The sequence below is a fragment of the Ranitomeya imitator genome, chromosome 8, assembly GCF_032444005.1.
Source record: "Ranitomeya imitator isolate aRanImi1 chromosome 8, aRanImi1.pri, whole genome shotgun sequence".
Lineage (NCBI taxonomy): Eukaryota > Metazoa > Chordata > Amphibia > Anura > Dendrobatidae > Ranitomeya > Ranitomeya imitator.
The window spans coordinates 10,250,739-10,256,738 of NC_091289.1; the positions used below are offsets into that span (position 1 = coordinate 10,250,739).

General features: G+C 50.3%; 1 protein-coding gene across 1 annotated transcript in view; it reads right to left on the minus strand.

Moving 5' to 3' along the window:
* Positions 1-5,774, minus strand: part of SLC6A6 (solute carrier family 6 member 6) — a 43,073-nt gene extending 37,299 nt beyond the window's left edge. The window contains exon 1 of the mRNA XM_069736252.1: positions 5,616-5,774. The gene's annotated coding sequence lies outside the window, so the exon portion shown is untranslated. The remainder of the gene's footprint in view (positions 1-5,615) is intronic.
* Between the last annotated feature and the right edge of the window lie 226 nt (positions 5,775-6,000).

Genomic DNA, 6,000 nt, shown 5'->3' on the forward strand with positions numbered 1-6,000 from the left:
GTGTTTGGCGATTATTGAAAAAACATTTTGGAACGGAATTGTGAAAAATTCGTTCAACTCTACTTACATGCTCTGCTCTGCTACATTGGTGCCCTAGCAATGATATATACAGTAACTCTACTATAACCCCAATAATAGAGCAATACAAAGATACTTTGTGATCAGTACACAATTTAGCTTCTGGATGCTGTACACAGATGTAGCAGAGCCCAGAACGAGATTTGGTACAGCTTATTTTACTTAGCGCTGTGAACCGATGCAGCCCAAAGGGTTAAATGACGGATGCAACTCTGCTACATCTGTTCTGCTGCAGAGCTGAGGGCAGAGTCCAATCTATTAGCAGCACTGACATTAAATTCCTGGTATGAGGAGAACCAAAAACACTTCACTAATCAACAGCCAAGTTAAAAAATCACTTCAGATTCCTCTCCCGCTATGAATATACCTGTGCACGGATCTAGCAGATCTGGTTGTGTTGGGACTACATCGTTCTTGATTAACAAGACTCCGCTGAACTACTAAAAAGTTGTGCCAAATTACAAAGTCAATTCTGCTGTATCAGACACCCAGTGTCATCTCTCCGGGGAAAATATCTCCTGCGAAAAGCCTGTAATGCATAATGTAATCATCCACAATGATGTGGAACTACAAATCCCAGCATGAATAAATAGCCATGGGCTTCTGAGACTCACAGATGCCCAACCTGTAACCTGTTATATTGAGATTCTGCCAGTGACAGATGTGAATAAAAACTATACATGATATCATATCACTGTGATACAAGATATTATTACAGGTGAGATCGCTCTGCATTATACATTACTGTAGATTATGCAATTATACACGGTATATAACAATGTAACATATATTCTACTACATGACTGTATTACATAGATTATTTATTACATATGTTATTTACACATTATGTCACTGTTTATGCCATAACTGTACGTTATATCACTACACATTAGTTTATTACTACTACTTATTGTATATTACTGTATAATACCATTATTACACACACACTAGACAGCTGATATGTTATACTGTTACACATTTACTTTGAAATACTTATTTATACACCTGTCAGTATATTATGAGATATTATTGTCCACGGGGGGGCGGCTGCGGAGCGCCTCTCCATGGAGCAGATGGGTATCAGGAGGGCTCATCCTGTTATGTATGAATGCAGTGTGTGATTGTGAGGGCGGCAGGTGATCAGCAGATTATAGAGGTTTGTCTATGTATATTAGGATCCTCCACGTTATATACATATATACACACCAGGGCTCCATAGTTACAGATGGCTGATTTACAGCACATTCCGACACTTCTCTCATCAGATACAGCGGATTACTGCACACAATATGATTATTACTAATGTACCTGACTGCGAGTACAAGAGCAGGTTATATCAGCAGGAACTGCCTGGAATCTACAGTGAAGAGGAGGTTACTGCAGAGTACTTGTGAATATTGACCAGTATCCTGGAGGATGGGTGCGGTGGCTCCTGTGTGTTGGATGATGAGTGCGGTGGCTCCTGTGTGTTGGATGATGAGTGCGGTGACTCCTGTGTGTTGGATGATGAATGCAGTGGCTCCTCTGTGTTGGATGATGAGTGCAGTGGATCCTCTGTGTTGGATGATGAGTGCAGTGGATCCTCTGTGTTGGATGATGAGTGCAGTGGATCCTCTGTGTTGGATGATGAGTGCAGTGGATCCTCTGTGTTGGATGATGAGTGCGGTGGCTCCTGTGTGTTGGATGATGAGTGCGGTGGCTCCTGTGTGTTGGATGATGAGTGCGGTGGCTCCTGTGTGTTGGATGATGAGTGCGGTGGCTCCTGTGTGTTGGATGATGAGTGCGGTGGCTCCTGTGTGTTGGATGATGAATGCGGTGGCTCCTCTGTGTTGGATGATGAGTGCGGTGGCTCCTCTGTGTTGGATGAGGAGTGCAGTGGCTCCTGTATGTTGGATGAGGAGTGCAGTGGCTCCTGTATGTTGGATGATGAGTGCAGTGGCTCCTCTGTGTTGGATGAGGAGTGCAGTGGCTCCTCTGTGTTGGATGAGGAGTGCGGTGGCTCCTCTGTGTTGGATGAGGAGTGCGGTGGCTCCTCTGTGTTGGATGATGAGTGCGGTGGCTCCTCTGTGTTGGATGATGAGTGCGGTGACTCCTCTGTGTTGGATGATGAGTGCAGTGGCTCCTCTGTGTTGGATGATGAGTGCAGTGGCTCCTGTGTGTTGGATGATGAGTGCAGTGGCTCCTCTGTGTTGGATAATGAGTGCAGTGGCTCCTCTGTGTTGGATGATGAGTGCAGTGGCTCCTGTATGTTGGATGAGGAGTGCAGTGGCTCCTCTGTGTTGGATGAGGAGTGCAGTGGCTCCTCTGTGTTGGATGAGGAGTGCAGTGGCTCCTCTGTGTTGGATGAGGAGTGCGGTGGCTCCTCTGTGTTGGATGATGAGTGCGGTGGCTCCTCTGTGTTGGATGATGAGTGCGGTGGCTCCTCTGTGTTGGATGATGAGTGCGGTGGCTCCTCTGTGTTGGATGATGAGTGCGGTGGCTCCTCTGTGTTGGATGATGAGTGCAGTGGCTCCTGTGTGTTGGATGATGAGTGCGGTGGCTCCTGTGTGTTGGATGATGAGTGCGGTGACTCCTCTGTGTTGGATGATGAGTGCGGTGGCTCCTCTGTGTTGGATGATGAGTGCGGTGGCTCCTCTGTGTTGGATGATGAGTGCAGGGGCTCCTGTATGTTGGATGAGGAGTGCAGTGGCTCCTGTATGTTGGATGATGAGTGCAGTGGCTCCTCTGTGTTGGATGATGAGTGCGGTGGCTCCTCTGTGTTGGATGAGGAGTGCAGTGGCTCCTGTGTGTTGGATGATGAGTGCAGTGGCTCCTGTGTGTTGGATGATGAGTGCGGTGGCTCCTGTGTGTTGGATAATGAGTGCGGTGGCTCCTCTGTGTTGGATGATGAGTGCGGTGACTCCTGTGTGTTGGATGAGGAGTGCAGTGGCTCCTGTATGTTGGATGATGAGTGCAGTGGCTCCTCTGTGTTGGATGATGAATGCAGTGACTCCTCTGTGTTGGATGATGAGTGCAGTGGATCCTCTGTGTTGGATGATGAGTGCAGTGGATCCTCTGTGTTGGATGATGAGTGCAGTGGATCCTCTGTGTTGGATGATGAGTGCGGTGGCTCCTGTGTGTTGGATGATGAGTGCGGTGGCTCCTGTGTGTTGGATGATGAATGCGGTGGCTCCTCTGTGTTGGATGATGAGTGCGGTGGCTCCTCTGTGTTGGATGATGAGTGCAGGGGCTCCTGTATGTTGGATGAGGAGTGCAGTGGCTCCTGTATGTTGGATGATGAGTGCAGTGGCTCCTCTGTGTTGGATGATGAGTGCAGTGGCTCCTGTATGTTGGATGATGAATGCAGTGGCTCCTGTATGTTGGATGAGGAGTGCAGTGGCTCCTGTATGTTGGATGATGAGTGCAGTGGCTCCTCTGTGTTGGATGAGGAGTGCAGTGGCTCCTCTGTGTTGGATGATGAGTGCGGTGGCTCCTCTGTGTTGGATGATGAGTGCGGTGGCTCCTCTGTGTTGGATGATGAGTGCGGTGGCTCCTCTGTGTTGGATGATGAGTGCGGTGGCTCCTGTGTGTTGGATGATGAGTGCGGTGGCTCCTGTGTGTTGGATGATGAGTGCGGTGGCTCCTGTGTGTTGGATGATGAGTGCGATGGCTCCTCTGTGTTGGATGATGAGTGCGGTGGCTCCTCTGTGTTGGATGATGAGTGCGGTGACTCCTCTGTGTTGGATGATGAGTGCAGTGGCTCCTCTGTGTTGGATAATGAGTGCAGTGGCTCCTCTGTGTTGGATAATGAGTGCAGTGGCTCCTGTGTGTTGGATGATGAGTGCGGTGGCTCCTCTGTGTTGGATGATGAGTGCGGTGGCTCCTGTGTGTTGGATGATGAGTGCGGTGGCTCCTGTGTGTTGGATGATGAGTGCGGTGGCTCCTGTGTGTTGGATGATGAGTGCGATGGCTCCTCTGTGTTGGATGATGAGTGCGGTGGCTCCTCTGTGTTGGATGATGAGTGCGGTGACTCCTCTGTGTTGGATGATGAGTGCAGTGGCTCCTCTGTGTTGGATAATGAGTGCAGTGGCTCCTCTGTGTTGGATGATGAGTGCAGTGGCTCCTGTGTGTTGGATGATGAGTGCGGTGGCTCCTGTGTGTTGGATGATGAGTGCGGTGGCTCCTCTGTGTTGGATGATGAGTGCAGTGACTCCTGTGTGTTGGATGATGAGTTCGGTGACTCCTGTGTGTTGGATGAGGAGTGCAGTGGCTCCTGTGTGTTGGATGATGAGTGCAGTGGCTCCTGTATGCTGGATGATGAGTGCAGTGGCTCCTGTGTGTTGGATGATGAGTGCAGTGACTCCTGTGTGTTGGACGATGAGTGCGGTGACTCCTGTGTGTTGGATGATGAGTGCGGTGACTCCTGTGTGTTGGATGATGAGTTCGGTGACTCCTGTGTGTTGGATGAGGAGTGCAGTGGCTCCTGTATGTTGGATGATGAGTGCAGTGGCTCCTCTGTGTTGGATGATGAATGCAGTGGCTCCTCTGTGTTGGATGATGAGTGCAGTGGATCCTCTGTGTTGGATGATGAGTGCAGTGGATCCTCTGTGTTGGATGATGAGTGCAGTGGATCCTCTGTGTTGGATGATGAGTGCAGTGGATCCTATGTGTTGGATGATGAGTGCGGTGGCTCCTGTGTGTTGGATGATGAGTGCGGTGGCTCCTGTGTGTTGGATGATGAGTGCGGTGGCTCCTCTGTGTTGGATGATGAGTGCGGTGGCTCCTCTGTGTTGGATGATGAGTGCAGTGACTCCTGTGTGTTGGATGATGAGTGCAGTGACTCCTGTGTGTTGGATGATGAGTGCAGTGACTCCTCTGTGTTGGATGATGAGTGCAGTGACTCCTGTGTTTTGGATGATGAGTGCAGTGACTCCTGTGTGTTGGATGATGAGTGCAGTGACTCCTGTGTGTTGGATGATGAGGGCAGTGGCTCCTCTGTGTTGGATGATGAGTGCAGTGACTCCTGTGTTTTGGATGATGAGTGCAGTGGCTCCTGTGTGTTGGATGATGAGTGCAGTGACTCCTCTGTGTTGGATGATGAGTGCAGTGACTCCTGTGTTTTGGATGATGAGTGCAGTGGCTCCTGTGTGTTGGATGATGAGTGCAGTGACTCCTGTGTGTTGGATGATGAGTGCGGTGGCTCCTGTGTGTTGGATGATGAGTGCAGTGACTCCTGTGTGTTGGATGATGAGTGCGGTGGCTCCTGTGTGTTGGATGATGAGTGCAGTGACTCCTGTGTGTTGGATGATGAGTGCAGTGACTCCTGTGTGCTGGATGATGAGTGCAGTGACTCCTGTGTGTTGGATGATGAGGGCAGTGGCTCCTCTGTGTTGGATGATGAGTGCAGTGACTCCTGTGTTTTGGATGATGAGTGCAGTGACTCCTGTGTTTTGGATGATGAGTGCAGTGGTTCCTGTATGCTGGATGATGGGTGCAGTACACGATGAGCAGCACACAGCCTCGGGCTCAGCATCACCAGCCGCCGGTCTGACACTCACCTGGGGTCTCCGTACTCCGGCTCCAGGGTCGGTGCGGCTCTCCCCGGCTCCGGTCCGCTCCCGGGAGCTGCTCAGTGATCACTGGATGGAGACTCCGGGCTCCAGAACTGATGACAGCGCGCGGCTCATGGTGGAAAATCACCGGCTCCTCCACACGCCGGGGGCGGGGCCTGATCAGAGAGGCGGGGCCTTACCGGGAGAGGGCGGGGCTTAAGTGTGAGAGAGGGATGGGAACACGTGCAGAAGAAAACAAAGGAGAAAAGAGAGAAGGAAAGAGAGAGAAGGAAAGAAAACGAAGGAGAGGAGATAGATAGAAGGAGATAGAGATATAGAATGATGGAGAGAGATTAGAGGTTGATTACAGAAATAAACCGATGGACAAGAC